Source organism: Chelonia mydas, chromosome 1, assembly GCF_015237465.2.
Source record: "Chelonia mydas isolate rCheMyd1 chromosome 1, rCheMyd1.pri.v2, whole genome shotgun sequence".
NCBI lineage: Eukaryota > Metazoa > Chordata > Testudines > Cheloniidae > Chelonia > Chelonia mydas.
Window position 1 is genome coordinate 324,548,883 of NC_057849.1, and position 18,949 is coordinate 324,567,831.

An 18,949-nucleotide genomic window follows, 5' to 3' on the forward strand; every position below is an offset into this window, starting at 1 on the left:
TGTCATATCACTTTACTATGAAATATATAATGGTACAGGCACTGTGTGGTCTATTCTTCCCTTTTGATGCAGGCCTGTAATTTATAGTAGCATTCATGAGGATTACATACACATGGTGAGGGGAGATGCATCCTGAAGGATCTAATTTCTATCTAAATAAAAGCAAGTGAAGTCTACAGGAGTCTAGCCATTGTCTTCAAAGGTAGCAGGCTTAAATGGATAAAACTCCTATCCAGTGCCCACTCAAGGAAATGGAAAGACTCCTAATGGCTTCAGTCAGCGTCAGATAAAGCTCCAAATCATCTATTTCAAAGAATCAAACATAGTAAAGTAGCTATTCAAAATTTTTGTTAAAATAAAGCCTAATAAGGAAAGACTGGTTTCAATTTGCAAGTATAAAGAAACACTGAAGAAAAAGTACTATTTAATCAATATGGTTCACAAAAATACAACTCCACAAGTTAATGATTGTTCTTTTATTTTGTTCCTCCCCCTACAGAAATAAAAGCTGCTGGTCAGATACTAGTGCTTCTTTTAACCAAATTATTTATTTTCCTGGTTATTGGTGTGTGACTCAACTTAATGAGTCATTATGACTTCTGCTTACCAGTATTTAAAACCTGACATGTCCTTGTCATAAAACTAGATCACCTAAAATGTATGTTGAAAACATGGATAGTTGCTTTATATGCAGCACCATGTGCAAAAGAATTTTAGCTACAAAATGAATAAATAAATCTGGTAAAAAACCAAAATTTAAAAGAATAGATGGACAAATTTTCAAAAGGGTAACTTTTCTTTTGCAGGCTCAATTTTCATCCAAAAAAATTGTACGTGTAATTTGCTTGTGGTTGTAAATCTGAGTACATACATCTCTAACTCCATGCTTACAAGCTAAAATCAGGTAGTCAGAGGCACAATTCATTTTGTGGGGGGAAAAATACAGGCTCAAACTGAGGTCACTCAAAGAGAGACTGGGCCTCTGCCCTTCAGAAAATATTCTCCAAATAATGAATTATGATGATAGCACTACCTTAACTATTTCTCTCTCTAAAGAGCACCAAGGAAACAGCTAAACTGAATTAAAACAATAGACCCGCAGGGAAACGTATCCATAAACAAAATACAATAGGAGTTACATCTGAACATGATAGTCAAGGCCCCTAGGATTCTGTGGTCATTGGGTCATTTCAACTGCCCATAGATGTGATAAAATTTGGAGCAAAGAAATTCTTGAATTTGTGGCAGAAAGCCATTGACTGTATGGCAACTGTTATTTGTGAAGTAAGATTCCCAAAAGATGGGGTGTGTATGTGTGTGTGTCATGTTTACTGTTTGTCTATAGCTTTCATATAAAAGATGCTGAGTTTACAAATGAAAACGATTCCCCCCCGTAAACTGAAGCTGAGGTACGAAAGACAAATTGTATAGTTCTGGTTCCCTCATCAGCTCCAGTATTAAAGATGCTGTAACTGAAGCTTAGCTAGCAATTCTTTAGATGATGTACATGCCAGAACAGAATCCAGCTCACTCTTTCTTGCTTGTTGCTGCTCTGCATGACAGACAGGAGCCAAAGGTAGTAAACACCTATTTTCATCAGAAAGCTAAGATGAGACTTGGAATACACAAGAAGATCTGTTGAGCAAGATGTGCCAGGTATCTTATACCTAGTTACTGGTGATTGGATGTTCTGGAAATATCTAGAAAGGTAACATTCTACCATCATTTGCACTAGTGCAATACCCATGAATTGTCTTCAATGAAAATTACAGCTATTCAAAAAAGGGCAAAACTCACCCCATAGAAATTTACTGTCCATAGTCAATTTTCTGACCAAAAGTGCATTTTAGCTGCCCTGCCTCAAGTAAACATATAATAAAAATACATACAAGTATTTATTGACAAAAATAAATGACAAATACAACAAACAGAGGTGTTTTTTAAAAAAAATCACACATTCAATCAAAACTAAAAACATTTGCACTTAAACTCAGCATGGAGACTTGTTGCATAGACTGCAACGTACGAATCATAGAATCACGGAATCATAGAATATCAGGGTTGGAAGGGACCTCAGGAGGTCATCTAGTCTAATCCCCTGCTCAAAGCAGGACCAATCCCCAATTAAATCATCCCAGCCAGGGCTTTGTCAAGCCGGACCTTAAAAACCTCAAAGGAAGGAGATTCCACCACCTTCCTAGGTAACCCATTCCACCTCTTAGTGAAAAAGTTTTTCCTAATATCCAACCTAAACCTCCTTGTTCTGTCATCTGCTACCACTGAGAACAGTCTAGATCCATCCTCTTTGGAACCCCCTTTTATGTAGTTGAAAGCAGCTATCAAATCCCCCTCATTCTTCTCTTCTGCAGACTAAACAATCCCAGCTCCCTCAGCCTCTCCTCATAAGTCATGTGTTCCAGTCCCCTAATCATTTTTGTTGCCCTCCGCTGGACTCTTTCCAATTTTGCCACATCCTTCTTGTAGTTTGGGGCCCAAAACTGGACACAGTACTCCAGATGAGGCCTCACCAATGTTGAATAGAGAGGAATGATCACGTCTCTCGATCTGCTGGCAATGCCCCTACTTATACAGCCCAAAATGCCGTTAGCCTTCACAAATGCCAAGGTCCTCATTCAAAACCAATAAAAGGAAATACTTATTCACGCAACACCTAATTAAGTGATGGAATGCATTGCCATAGGATGTCTCATGGTCCAGTCTGTATGATACAGTTTCACTGCTGTGTTTCTGTAGAATTTTAGGACCCTACCCTGACATGTGTGCAGCCATTATGTGCCACAAAGCCAGTAGAGTCTGATACAGCTAGCAAATCCAGGCCCAGGAATCTCACCTCAATATAAAGTGGATCCTGTTGTGGCACAGAATCAGCATAGCAGCTCTAGCAACATAGCTTCCCTTCTGCTGGAACAGGCGGTGTGGCCATAGCTCTTTACAATCCACAGATATTTGGCTGTTGTCTTGATCCCTTGGGACCATTGGTAGCTGACCTTTGCTTTTGTGCTCATGAAATATATCTGAGGATCTGACCCATAGATTACTTTTTAAAGCGTGCTCTGCAGAAGAATTACCTGCAAATTGTATGAGTTTGCCACATGAGTTTACCTGATGGCACAGGACACGTCACATTAATCTGAAGGAATACTGCTGTACCCAATGTATAAACTTCTACATACTCAGCAGCATTGGACTCCAGCAGCCAGAACTATTGTTGGGGGCGGAGGGACCTGTGCACTCTCATTTAGCTTGATCTCCCATCATAGTACTACACTCCTTCTTGAATTACCTGTGCTGTTTCATTTAATGTTGTGAACTTTCATCACAAGAGATAGTGGGACCCTTTCTTGAACAAGCAGGGCTCAGCCCTGGCAGACTCTGGCGTAAGTCCAACAACGATTTAGAGACAGGAATGAAACTTTTCTCAGATCAAAGTTCCTTGCAGCCTTCAGGAACTGCAGTCTGGTTTGACCTTCTAACAAGCTTATGTCTAACTAGATGCCAATTTTGGGTGAGACTTCATAAAACTAGTGTGCAGCCTCTCCCACCTAAGGTGGGAAAACCATTGACAACTGGGAATATAAGTGCTTTTGGAAGATGAGACTATAAAAGCCAACGGAAAAGTCAGGCCTGTCTGAAAAAAGCAAAACGTTTGGGTAGGCCTGTGTGTTCTCATTGGTGGCTTCTCCTTCTCCACACTCACCCACTGACTTGATTATCTTTCTACTGACCTGACATCTAGGGGAAGGATGGCTTGATAACTATTCCCACTAGTAACAGGCTCCCAGTGCAAGATTATGGATTCATTTCCAGAAGAGTCCCATTTCTCTTGCATTCAATTATTGACACTTTTGTTAAAAGCAGTCCCAAAACCTGAATTACAATTGTCATGATGGAGACCAGGATCAGATACCTCTGATAAAGAACAGCCAGAACTACTAGATCACAAACTAATTGGCAGGAAAATCAAATAACATGTTCACCAAGCACAGTGGTTATGATATTCTAAGCACAGGGAAATAAATGTGCTATCTTTTGCCATTCAATGGTAACTTTGGGAAAATGATGATATTTTAAAACAGTGATCAACGTAAGTTGTGTTAAACTATTAACAACTGACATTCAAAACCAATGTAAAGTTCTCTCCTTTTTGGTTTTAACTAGACAAGCCACAATATATTAATAAATAAGATGAGTGATTTTAGAAGGTGTGCAAAAAATGCTTTAAAAAATTCAGAGAGAATTATCTCATAATGCATTGACAAAAAGTTGGAATTTTACAGATTTTTGACAGGTCTCCTTTACTGTCTCCCACTATCCACTTCACAATAGGCCTTCTCGAAACATGTCTAAAAATCAGATCTGAACCACTTCTGAGATTTAACTGCAATAGAGAATCCCAATAATACAACAGGAACTTGAGACTAAAAATCTTTCTGGGAAACTGTACATCTTTATGGATATTTTTTCTTTTTGGAGACAAAGGCAAATTCCAGCTTCAGTCTCTTATGCTTCTCCTTTTTTGATGGAGATATCCTATAACAAAAAACAAATCACGTTACATTCATTTTTATTTTACTGTGTTGTTTAATGTACATTTTAATTAGGTCATTCATAAGAAAATTTGCTTACGGATTGTACGTTTTACACATTGGTCTGTAATGACTGAGAACAATTTAATTTCTTAGAAGCAATCTCACCAGTAGGCTTCGCAGTGTTTGCAAGATTGCATCCTATTTCAGTGAAGGTCCTCTCACACTGTACATAATCCCAGTAATATGCTGCTGTACATGTAACTTGCTGCCAGTTCTGCCATGAAATTGGACATCAACTTTGTTGGTTATGGATATGGTTATGAGTATGATGCTATGGTCCCCATTCGGGTTCCTTTCTGTCTCCATTATTCTTTTTTAAACATGAGAGAAAACAATTTCTAAAAAAACCTTTATTTATTCCTCAGAAAGTCTAAGCAACTACTGTGGAAGTTGTCAAGGAGCAAGGTCTTTTGGACACCGATGTGGCTTTCATTGGTCTTTGTGAAAGACCTATTCATATAATTAAACTGGAGGACATAAATAGTTAATAAATTTCCACAATTGACTGGGTAACAGTAGGCTGAAGGAAAGAACTTTAATGTCTCAAAGACAAGACCCTCTCAAATAAAGCAGGGAATGTTTAAGTTACATCATCTTCATTCCACAGCACTCGACGCATTGATGATAATAGCATTGTTTTTGTCCATTAGCTTGTGCTGGGCTTCTTGCCTTTTTGTCATATAAAAGCCTCCCTGCATATGGCTTCCTGTGCCAATCTGTCTCAAGCACTGCACAGACCTTTTCACATGAATGTTTGGAAGCAGATGAACAGATGGTTGATCAGCACTTTCCAGAGTATCAGTTGACTCCATGTACATCTCTTCAAAGTTCATGTGATGTTAGTTCACTTAACTCAAACAAAAGTTTTCCTTTCCAGAAAAGTCACCATTTTTATTTACTTTTGCATTAGATTTTTTGACATTTCCCTCCCTGATTGAAAATATGGATACTTCAGATATTTGGTAATTGACTATTCTGGGCCTGATTTTCAGAGGGCTGAGTACTTACAGCTCCCACTGACTTCAAGTGGAGTCATGGGTGTTTAGCTTCTCTTAAAATCAGGCTCTTCATACACTTGAATTAGCAGCATGCGGGGAACAGTTTCCTACCATGCACATGCAACTGGACTCCGAATTCTTTGCAATTATCTTTTGTTGATTTGTACTAGGCAACTATGGATTGGATGCACAGATTTTAATCTATTGTTGTTTTATACAAAGGGTAGCAAAAATGTCCTTCAGCTAAAGTTACAAAAATATTGCACAGAGAGAGAGAGAGAGAGAGAGAGAAAGTATTGCATCATATAAAAAGAATAAACATTAACTCAATTAACCTTCAAATAGCTTTTCCTTTCAGAAAAACAAAAACCCAGCAAGGAGAATAAGCAAATTTGATTAATTCATATACTGTAATAAATAAATGTTTAAATGGAGACAAAGAAAGTAGATAGAAGTAACTATTTGAACATAAAATTATGAGAGGGAGTTTGAAATTACCAAGAGATGTTTAAAATGTAAGATGATTGTACTGAATGGTACTCACTAGTACAGTTTCTACAGTTCTAACAAAATATATTATTATACATGGAAAATGACAAAATTCAAAGGCCCTTCCCTTCCAAACAGCTTTAAAGAATAATCAAAATCTCATACTAGCAACAACAATAAAGTTATTTACCTGGGAATTAAGAGTAGCTGGAAGAAGACTGGTAGCTCTTCAAGCCTAGCTAGGTAGTCCTGTAATCCAGTCTTCCTTTAGAATGATGGTGCTATGCTATGGAGGATCCCTTTTGGTAGGAATGCAAAGGCAATCTGGAATGTCTTTGCTTGTCGACCATGAGTGTCTTTGGTGAGGATATCACCTGAGATGGTGGGTTGAAGTCAATGAAGCTCACATGTGGGATGATTTGAATGGGGAATTATGTTTGACTGGGCCCAATGTGTTTTGACTAGAGATAGCTCCACTTGCAGTATGCCAGACGTCAGTTGCACAGTGAGTAGTAGGTGTGATGCACTTTTGCCTGATGGAATACCAAGACTGTGGCTAGTTGCAGTGCACCAATTATATCATATGCAGGGTCAGATTAATAACAAAGATTTTCCCCCTCTTTTTTCAAAAAACTCTTTCAACACACACCAAAGTTACTAATTACAGTATTCCCAGCAAGTGACTTGCAGCAATACAAACATGATCAATAGCTGCTTCTCCTGGTGGTCTTGTGGTGGTCTTTGTCTCATGCTTCATTACTGGTCCATTGTTCATCAGTGTCACCAGCATTCAGAGAATGCTATGGAAATAGCACTCTGGTCAGATTCTCCACTGCTTTTTGCCTGTAAAGCCATTCACACCTGTGTAAAGTAAGTGTGAAACACAACTATGTACTTTTACATCCACATAGCACTCACTTTATGTAGGTGTAAATGAATGAGCAAGGTAGAAAATCAGTCAGGTCTTTAGCTCCAATAGTAAGGGAGTATTTCCTGTTGCTCACCTCTCCCACGACTGATTCAGGAGTGGCCTGAGCTCTGACTTAAGTCCCATCCAGTATTTCTTGGTTTCAAGTTTGATGGCTCCTAAATAATTAGGGTGGAGTGCAAAGCTGTTAAAATGGAGGATTCTCAGAGATGATTTGGAGGCCGAGGAATAACTTGGTAAATTTAGCGTCTGATTCTCCCCCCAGGGAAGCTTTACCATTGTTCTAAATGAGTGCATGATTGAGCCTTAAATCAGTGATCATTTTCTTAGCATAGGAGTATGGTTTGTGCAATTCCTGAAGTCCTGTTGACCAACTGTTTTCAGGCAACATTTTTATCAATAATTTCCAGGCACTGAAAATATTTAAAGATAAAGGAGGAGCTGTTCAGAGACATAAATAGCATTAATGTGCCACACTCCCATTGACTTTCAGTGTAAGTTAGGTGCCTCTGAAAATCTCCAAATGCAAGCGAGAATCTGTAGTTACAGTCATACTCATTTACAAGGTCTCACTTTTGCTGAAGGCAGTCTGATTGGCTTATGTTTGCCAGCAAGAATTCAGCCATCGGTAATTAGGTCAGAAGCTGGCATGGTAATGAGTTCATTGACATTCAAATGAACACACTACCATTCATTTTATTTGGATCTCATTGTTTTGTGAACTGCTTATCAATGAGTGGTTTAAAGGAGTTTATGAAATTTGTTAAAAATAATCACTAAAGACCAGCTCCCTCTGAATATGAAGCAGTATATTTTCTAAGCAAATATGGTATAGTACAAATTAGAATGAGCATTCAATAGCATTTAGTATGACAGTGTCCCATGATTCAATGGAGCAGAAACTGAGAAAAAAATTAAAAATATTCCCTACTGCAAAACAAATATATTTTTTGTGCTAAAAGTCAACAGCTGCTTACCAAGTCACCAGGAATGGATTAGTGGCCCTCTGCACTGCACTGATGTTATAGAAAAATTTTTGGTTCATTTTTGACAGAGTATTGTTCTCTTCTTCTCTTTTCTCAGATGAAAATTAAAGAAAATATTCAGCAAAATGTTTGTTATGCAGATGCAAATTTCTCTCCAGATCGTAGAAGTAGCCAGGTAGGTATATTTTTGGTGAGACATGTTGCCCACAAATTTAAAACGACATAAAGGAATAGGACTTAGGCTTTTGTCTTTGATTATAGAAGATAACAATGCAGATATATAGGGTCAAATCCTGAGGTCCTTACTCAGTTTTAATTTAGGGTCTAATTCTGCAATTACTACAGGGTTTAGTTTCATCTTCTCAACTGGTTACGCCTTATGTTAGTAAGCACTATGCCAAGTAGTAATAATTTGCAGGCCCTTATTCATGAAAAGCTCAGGCCTCAGAATTTGGCCCATGCATTGTAAACTCTATTGTCCTTTAAAAAAGGTCAGAAGCCTTTTTCTGGGCATGATAGAAGAAAACAGTCCAAATTTACGCTGTTGCAGAAAGAAATTTATCCAGAAGAATTCCTTGCTGCTTTGTTCCCTTCTGTTATCAAAAGAGAAGTTAATGCTGCAACAGCTCTGTTGCTATTGCTGGTTCACATGCTCAGGCAAAGGATTACTCTCTGGATCTTTGGCATCTGGGGCCATGCAATCTTTTAATCATAACATCCCAAGAGATAGAAATGGAAATGATGGCGTTTCTTGGACTGATCTTATATGATTCTCTGAGGCAACAAACTCCCCCAAGAGATCTTGCAAAACACCTCAAGCCACCAGCCAATCAACCAACACCACATTCTTTCCATTGAACAAAAAAATACACTTAACCAATGAAAATAGAGAAATAAATGAGAAGGCACCAGCCATTTCTTACTTATGCTTAGTGTGTAGGGAAAGAAGGGAAACAAAAATATTCCAATGCTGTAAAAATATTTCACTATTATTAGTAATGGTATTACAGGCATGCTTTTGTACAAGGCACTACATAAAACACATAATGAGAGATAGTCCCTGCCCCAAAGAGTTTACTTGCTGTGTAGACAAGGCCTAAGAAAGACCCACTCCATAGTCCAGTGGTTAAGACTATGGGTTCAAGTCACTCCTCTGAATTAGGCAGAGTGGGCCTCTGAGACCTGCTCTTCCACATCCCAGGTGAGTAATCTAACCAATAGGCTCTAAGGCATACGGGGGTGCTGCTGCATCCTCGTTGACATTTCCTACTAGCTAGCTTAGGCAGCTCCAAACTCAGGATGTTGGCTTTTGTGAATCCCATTCTTCGACACCTAACTTTCCTCATGCATTATATAGGGAGCCTGAGTGCTGACCTTGGGGCTGTGACTTCTACTAGGCAGCAAGCCACCTAAAGCTACACATTGCAATGCTGAACCCAAGTCCCATTTGTGGATCTAGCCTCAGTCTCCTCAGTCCCAGTTCACTGACTTAACTAGCTGGCAATGCTGCCACTTTAGAATGCCCATGAACGTTACCACTTTAAGGAAGAGCTTTATGTATCTGCTGTGGAAGTGTCTGACTCTTTTGATTAGGCCTGCTAATGGCTGATTTTACTTGTAAAGCCAACTTTTCAGAAATGCTCTACTCTGTTTTCAGCTTTGTCCAATGCTCAGAAACTGTGCATGACTATGTTTGTGTGCTCTTTCATGTCTTTAGAATCTAATTCCCTTTCAGCTTCCACAGTTTCTAAACACATTAGAGAAATCTCACTTTATGTGCTGGGCATGTTGCTTTGACAAATATCAAGGCATATTCCAAATATTTTATATTTAAAATAAGGCCCAGATAGGGCATAAACTGTTCATACATGGGGCCCTAAAATTCTTCCACATCTTCCACACAAACCCACATCTTATGAAACTGTGGGGAAAAACAACAGGTCACCATTCAGTGATCTGTTCACTCATTTGCCCTCGTCTGTGAGCTCTACATTGAAGACGCAGGTGGGGATGAGTGCAAAGGGAGAGTCATAGTGTGAAGGGCTAGGTAATGACATGTAAGTCCCAGCCCATCCTCCTCTCACTACCTCAATTACATACACACACACACACACACACGCACACACACAACTTGTATCCCTCCTACCTGCCAAAATCGCTCTCCAGTCACCTCTCTCCAGTCTGCCCAAACATCCTCTTTCCCTCCCAAGTCAAGCCTCTAGTCGTATGCCATCCCCATGCTTTTATGTTCCTGGTTCTGATTTTAAACAATCAGCTCATCATAGTAATATAAATAAATAAATAAACAACAACAATAATTAATTAATAATAAATGCAACAATACATTTCCATAGCAAAACACCATTGGTCGTCACTTCATATGCCCCTAATTTCAAGATACTCCTCTTCTTCACCTGTTGACTTTTCGCAGCCCTGTGTTATTATATACCTGTCTCTGTCACAGCCCAATCTTGTCAGGAACTAAGTGCCTACAACTCCTAATGAAGTCAACAGTGGATGAGGGAGCTCAGTCAGCACCTTGCAGGACTGGACCTAAATCATCCATGCTTTTCATAGACACATAGGTATGTGCAGGTTACGTATCTTGCAGGGACATTAGAAATGGCAGCCGCAGCAGGGGTTGTGTGGTGCTAAAAGGAAACAGAGAATAACAGTGCTTCCTTGTACTATTTCTTCACCACAAAAAGTGGAGTTTTCAGGGATACCTTTTAGCAGCACAGACTGAATGGTAAACCTTGTGTCCCTGCCAAGATTGCAGTAGCACCATTAGAAAGACATTACAAGGCAACAAAAAAGTTAAATTATACCATTTGAGATGGGATAGCCTGTCAGTTTTACCCAAGTGCTTTATAGTCATCATTGAATTACATTAACTTTAGACTCTTGTGCTCAAGATGCATTAGGCTGTCAACATGTTCTGAATAGTATACGTTTACCTTTAAAAACCTTTTCTGTAACAAAAGGAAGCTTCAGAAGCTCAGTTGTATTATGTTAACTAGCCTATTTTAAAGGCATATGGCTTAATGATGAATGCTGACAGCTAAATAAAGGAAGCAGTCATGGCACATGGCTAGGGTGATTAAAGATAGTTTAAGTTATAGCGTACTTATCGGAATCTGCAAAAACAGCTTTTGTTCCAAGAAATCCATTCCTTTCCACTCTCCTGCCCCATATACCAACTTGGTGGGCCAAACTCAGCCTTGATGCACATTGGCTCAACTTCCACTGACTTCACATGGAGTTGCACCTGATCAGTCCAACTTTGAATTTAGCCCATTGTGTATAGGCATCTGTACATTATAAAAATACAAATTACTCCATTTTAATTTTTCCTGTAAAGAGTGCTAAGTGGTGTGAGCCCAATTCAATATCCTTTAAAATCAGCTGGAGTCTTTCAGTTGATTTCTTTGGGCATTAGATCAAGTCCTTAGTAGGGAAAAGTACTGAAATCAGCTTATTTTCATATGAAAAGTAATGCACCCTGATCTATTTTGTTTTGTGTTCTCCACTAAAAATACTGGTAAGTATCCTTAGATGGCTCCAACCTTGTAAGTGGATATGGACCGTTTCATCTCAAGGTTGCCAGTTCAAATCCAGACCAAGGATGACAATGAACAAGATTTACTACTCACTGGTGGCTCTTTGGTGGTCTGTGTGAAATGAGTTGGATGTCTCAGGTCAATTCCTATTAGACAAGCGGCGGCATCACAACCGTCCCTGCCTTTTGAAGACAGCCTCAGGAAAGAGTGCAAGGGTGTGAATGCACATCTTTTCCTGGAGAGAGGCAGACACTTCTGAACAAATTGATTGGGCAGAGTGAGGACCCTTGCACCAGCAGGGATCACGCTCTACGTGCTCAATGGCTAACCACAAAATGTCAGCCTCCAGGGCTCTCCGTGTAACACTGTTCTCCAGAGCCGAATAATCATTCAGCACAAATACAGCCTATTGCTTTTTAGCAGCAGCAGCACACCACATACTGGTCCCACTTCCTTTTAATCACAAATCAATTGTTAAATAAGAGGTATAATTGCCATGATGAGAGGGGGAAGGAGAAGCCTTGAATGAGAGATGAAAGTTAATACAGTAAAGTCCTGATGCAGTTTGCTCCATCTGTTATGAACACAAGCCAAGCACAATCTCTTGCTATTGTTCCTGCTGATCAGACTGATGTGAGTACTAACTGCAGGGGATAAGGGGGTGGAGGTGAGGGTAGATGGAGAAACATTTTAACAGCTTTCATTGTAACTTGGTAATTTCATGTTACTAGTTTTTTAAAATATATTAGTTAAGGAATTAAATATCACACACTGTCTTAAAATAATATAGCAATGATTCTTTGCAAATACACAACAGCTTTCCAGGAACGCTCTCAAAGTACTTTCCAAACATTCAATCTGTTAACCTTTAAAACAACCTTTTGGAGGTGGGTATTATCCCTGCTTTACATATGGATAAAGTGGGAGGTCAATGGCATGAGATTGTTTATTGTTTCTATAACCCAAAATATGTGCATGAAACTTCAAAGACAAATTAAGAGGAGAGGACTGTGAGCCAAGGTGATTATCATCTAGGAGACCCATTTGAATGATAAGGCCTTAAGCTAGAGAAAGGACAGCAAGGGTGGATAAAGAGAAGAGAGGATAGGAAGGAAAATGGTAATGATAAACATCTTGATACATACATTTTGTTGTGTACGCATTGTGATTTTGTTGTTGTTGATGTTCATTTTAAAGTTGCTGATATATAATATTAAATGTATGAGGGAGTGATGTCTGACAAGATGGTGGCCACTGGAAGCCTAATGCAGTGACTTGCCCAAGGTCACTCAGCGAGTTCATAACAAAACTGGGAAGAGAACCCTGAGCTCCCAAGCCCCTGGTTCCCTTGACCTAACTGCTAGATAATCTCCCTGCCTTGGGTTACTAAAATATTTGACATTTTGTCCCTAATAGTCTGCTGGCCCAGAGATGGAACTGTCTGATCCCATGGTCACACAGGACTACAGCTTGTCAGTGTCCGACTTACTTAGCGAGAAGAACACAGTGGAGTTTAGTAAAGGCTTTGCATAGAGCTAGGCTATAATGGTGCAATGATATGAAGTTCACAAGATTTAGTTTAAGACTTCAGGAGGCTGAAAGAAAAATTGGACAGACAGAAATAGCAACTGATGGATAAGAAGCCAACGTAGCAGAGAACAGTAAATAGTGTAAAGCATGATGAATTGATACTGATGACCTGGTTTAAAAATGTCAGGTAGTTCAGTATTCCTGAAGGCACAGAGGCAGGCTATTTACGTTAAGGAAAAGGGCTTTGTCCTTAACACTAATGAGGGGGGAACAATTTTGGATTTTGTGCTGTTTAGTTTATGTGCTGCTCCTTTGTAATCTTGCATAGTGCTTCAAAAACCTAATGAGCAGAACATTAAAAAAAAGGTGTTAATAAAGGATCCTGACAAGATACTTGAGATGTGATTAGTATTAATGTTAAATGAACATATTATAAGGAAATGAAAGTAAATCAAATTGTGAATGAGTGATTTTTCTGTGACTATGCTCTGTCTCTCAGAGGAATATACTTATAAATGATTTTGAACTGTTGAGATTTAAAAGGCATGCTTAACAAAATGGAAATAACTCCTCAATACTGAGAAAATTGGAAACAGTGCATAAACATGACAAGTTAAACAAAGAATATTATGGTGCTGACAACCGTGAAGCCTGTTGTGGACCTCACAACTAGCCTAGCTTCTCTGCTTACAAATTACCACTGTGATATAGAGGTATACAGTACCTATCAAAGATTTCCCCCCCTTGTTTTTCATTTGTGAATGTTGTGCACAGGAAAGCAGACTTGGACTTAGCCTTTTGGGGTACACCCATGAGACAGTTTCTCTTTGCTCTTTGAAATGTAACCAAATCGTGGACTGTGTGATTGCATCATTAAACATGTGAACTCATAATAAAGAAACATCACTAACTGCAAGTTTATAGGCCAAGTACTCCAAATAGCCAGTGAAAGGGGCATTCAGCACAAAATGTCTTCATGTTCCCCAAATAATAGGTGGCTGAAGCCTGTATCATAAGATGCCCAGAAAGCCCTCTGAAGTGACAAGGTCAAATCTCTGCTACAAATGAGAGAGAGGTGAGACTTGTACTTTGATCTCCCATAACCCAGATGAGTGACCAGCCACCAACCTAAACGTCTAGCAGAGAAATGTATAATATGATCTAATGGCTGGAAGTTGAAGCTAGGCAAATTCAGGCTGGAAATAAGGTGTAAATTTTTATCAGTGAAAGTAATTAACCATTGGCACAAGGTGTCACAGTGGGTTCTCCATCACTGACAACTTTAAAATCAAGATTGGATGTTCTCAAAGACATACTATAGGAATTATTTTGGGGAAGTTCTATGTCTTGTGCTATACAAGTGGTCAGACTGGAAAATCACAATGGTCCCTTTTGGCTTTAGAATCGCTAAATAAGGGAAGAAGAAACATCACCACCACTTCCTCCAAGAGGTTATCTAGCCAGGGTTGTTCAACAAATTTTTGTCGACTTTTGCAATTCACCAAAATTTTTCAGAATTTTCAATTTCTGTTTAACGTGACCTGAAACTTTTTCCAATTTTTCACAACTGCCAGAGAACTGAAAAAGCAATGATTCACTCAGCTCTGTAACACAACCACCAAATAACTCTGCTGGTGCTAGCCAACTGTGATTGACGGTAGGAAAATGTTTTCTTATTTTCCCATAATGATTGGGCTTGCAAATAGTGTAGGGCATGTCATCAGGAGTGGCAACATGTAATTTGCATTTTTTGGGAAAAAAGGGTTAATTTAAATTCAGTTATGTGCTCAGCTCTTGCTATTTATCATTTAACTTTGCAATTCAAAAATGTAAACACAAACCCAAAAACTACTTTCAAATCATCTTTAAAGAACTCCATATACAAAAAAAAAAAGGCTGGATATTGTACTGCCCTAACAGCCTAATTCTGAGAGATACTGAGCATCTAGAATGCCTCCATTTGGATCTAGGGCTATCTTAATATTTGGGTTAGAACAGAAACTACAGCATGCAAGCAGTTTTCATGTGCAAATTGAGTAACCACATGAGCGAAAAACCACAACTGGCCACAGGCAGGTGCAAGAACTTGGTAATTGTGTGACCAAAACAGGTGCACAATTGCATGTGAAATTTACCTGCACAACTCTGTGTGCAAAGTCTTTGAAAATCTACCCTTAAAATCGTTTTGCACTTGATATTTTGACTTAAAGTTACATGTTGCTATGCACAGTGGTCTGATTATTATAGGTACTGAGTACACACACCTTCATTTGTAGTCAATAGGTGCTCAGGATGAATGCGTAAACATTAGAAAACTTCTGAACTAATAGGGATTCTTTAGTCTTCATAAACCTACTGATTATGGGATTGCTTCTGCTCTTGCTGAAGTAAATCAGGCGCACAGGCAGTTACTTCCAATTCTGTAATTAGATTTACTGGATTTAACTTGTGAAATCATTGCGATATAGATTTTTATAGTCCACATTTTCCTCCCTATGTACTGTATTACACTCCAAATTACTATTAGTTATTTCTTACTTGTGCTATAGTTTGGCATCTCTATAAATGTAAAATATATTATTTGTAGATTTAAAGGGACAAAAGAGAGCCAGTGAAAAAGTGGTTAGAACACAAAGTCATAGAATATCAGGGTTGGAAGGGACCTCAGGAGGTCATCCAGTCCAACCCCCTGCTCAAAGCAGGACCAATCCCCAACTAAATCATCCCAGCCAGGGCTTTGTCAAGCCTGACCTTAAAAACTTCTAAGGAAGGAGATTCCACCACCTCCCTAGGTAACCCATTCCAGTGTTTTACCACCCTCCTAGTGAAAATTTTTTTCCTAATATCCAACCTAAACCTCCCCCACTGCAACTTGAGACCATTACTCCTTGTTCTGTCATCAGCTACCACCGAGAACAGTCTAGATCCATCCTCTTTGGAACCCCCTTTCAGGTAGTTGAAAGCAGCTATCAAATCCCCCCTCATTCTTCTCTTCCGCAGACTAAACAATCCCAGTTCCCTCAGCCTCTCCTCAGAAGTCATGTGTTCCAGTCCCCTAAACATTTTTGTTGCCCTCCGCTGGACTCTTTCTAATTTTTCCACATCCTTCTTGTAGTGTGGGGCCCAAAACTGGACACAGTACTCCAGATGAGGCCTCACCAGTGTCGAATAGAGGGGAACGATCATGTCCCTTGATCTGCTGGCAATGCCCCTACCTATACATCCCAAAATGCCATTGGCCTTCTTGGCAACAAGGGCACACTGTTGACTCATATCCAGCTTCTCGTCCACTGTAATCCCTAGGTCCTTTTCTGCAGAACTGCTGCCTAGCCATTCAGTCCCTAGTCTGTAGCGGTGCATGGGATTCTTCCGTCCTAAGTGCAGGACTCTGCACTTGTCCTTGTTGAACCTCATCAGATTTCTTTTGGCCCAAACCTCTAATTTGTCTAGGTCCCTCTGTATCCTATCCCTACCCTCTACTGTATCTACCTCTCCTCCCAGTTTAGTGTCATCTGCAAACTTGCTGAGGGTGCAATCCACGCCATCCTCCAGATCCTTTATGAAGATATTGAAGAAAACCGGCCCAAGGACCGACCCTTGGGGCACTCCACTTGATACCGGCTGCCAACTAGACATGGAGCCATTGATCACTACCCGTCTGGAAATAAGGAGTCCTGGGTTATATTCCTAACATGTGTGAACTTAAAGTCACATAACCTCTTTGTGTCTTAGCTTCCTAAGCTGTAAAACTGGGATAATAATAAAAGTTCTTTGAGATCTTTCAAAGTGCTATGTAATTACAAAGCTTCCTGATTACTATTAAAAAGGAGTAACTCTCTCTTTACAAACAAAAATCTCATCTCAGTGTTATTTCTGAGGAAAAGAAATAATCAGTCCTTTTATACACAGTATTCTACAAACAGAGTCTGCAGCTTCTGTTATTCTACAGGTGCAGAATTTGCCATTTGGGGCAAGCTGATGAAGAAATCCCTTTTTTGTATGACAGTATAGCTGATTTTGTTGCAATTGGTTTCCTTTGTGAGCTTCCTTCCTGCGACTCCCTATCCCACAAGGAGGGCAGGTCTAGCTGTTTTCAGTTACCGTGCTCCATAGCTATGTATATTTACTAGGGCTGTCGATTAATCAGAGTTAACTCACACGTTTAACTTAAAAAAATTAGTTGTCATTAAAAAAATGAATGGTGATTAATCACTGTTTTAATCACACTGTTAAACACTAGAATACCAATTGAAATTTATTAAATATTTTTGGATGTTTTCCTACATTTTCAAATATATTAATTTCAATTACAACAGAGAATACAAAGTGTACAGTGCTCACTTTATATTATTATTTTTGATTACAAATATTTGCTTTGTAAAAATGATAAACAAAAGAAATAGTATATTTTAATTCACCTCATACAAGTAGTGTAGCGAAATCTCTTTATCATGAAAGTGCAACTTACAAATGTGGATTTTTTTTTGTTATGTAACTACATTCAAAAGCAAAACTATGTAAAACTTTAGAGCCTACAAGTCCACTCAGACCTACTTCTTGTTCAGCCAATCGCTAAGAGAAATAAGTTTGTTTACATTTATGGGAGATAATGCTGTCCGCTTCTTATTTACAATGTCACTTGAAAGTGAGAACAGCATTGGCATGGTACTTTTGTAGCCAGTATTGCAAGATATTTACATGCCAGATATGCTAAACATTCATATGTCTCTTCATGCTTCCACCACCATTCCAGAGGATGTGCTTCCATGCTGATGGCACTTGTTAAAAAATAAAGCATTAATTAAATTTATGTCTGAACTCTTTTGGGGAGAATTGTATGTTTCATGCTGTTTTATCCGCATTCTACCATATATTTTATGTTATAGCTGTCTCACATGATGACCCAGCACATGTTGTTCATTTTAAGAACACTTTCACTGCAGATTTGACAAAATACAAAAAGGTACCGATGTGAAATTTCTAAAGATAGCTACAGCACTCGACCCAAGCTTTAAGAATCTGAAGTGCCTTCCAAAATCTGAGAGGGACGAAGTGTGGAGCATACTTTCAGAAGTCTTAAAAGCAGAACACTCTGATGCGGAAACTACAGAACCATGAAAAAGGAAAATCAACCTTCTACTGGTGGCATCTGACTCAGATGATGAAAATGAACATGAGTCGGTCCACACTGCTTTGGATTGTTATCTAGCAGAACCTATCAGCATGGACGCATGTCCTCTGGAACAGTGGTTGAACCAGGAAGGGACATATGAATCTTTAGCATATCTGGCACATAAATATCTTGCAAAGCTGGCTATAACAGTGCCATACAAATGCCCATTCTCACTTTCAGATGACATTGTAAACAAGAAGTGGGCAGCATTATCTCCTTCAAATGTACACAAACTTGTTTGTCTGAGCGATTGGCTGAACAAGAAGTAGGACTCAGTGGTCTTCCTAGGCTCTAAAGTTTTACACTGTTTTATTTTTGAATGCAGTTTTTACATTTGTAAGTTCAACTTTCATGATAAAGAGATTGCACTACAGTACTTGTATGGGTGAATTGAAAAATACTATTTCCTTTGTTTTTTACAATGCAAATATTTGTAATAAAAATAAATATCAAGTGAGCACTGTACACTTTGTCTTCTGTGTTGTAACTGAATTTTTTTTGAAAATTTAGAAAACATCCAAAATATTTAAAGAAATGTTTTTCTATTATTGTTTAACAGTGCAATTAATCGCACAATTAATCATGATTCATTTTTTTAATTACGCAATTAATCACTATTACTTTTTTAAATTGGTAGATTAATCGCAATTCATTTTTTTGAATCGCTTGACAGCC

The 18,949-nt window shown here is 38.8% G+C and overlaps 1 protein-coding gene across 30 annotated transcripts in view; it reads right to left on the reverse strand.

The window, feature by feature from the left end:
* MAGI2 (membrane associated guanylate kinase, WW and PDZ domain containing 2) overlaps window positions 1-18,949 on the reverse strand; it is a 1,127,025-nt gene that overhangs the window by 132,826 nt on the left and 975,250 nt on the right. The window lies entirely within an intron of this gene.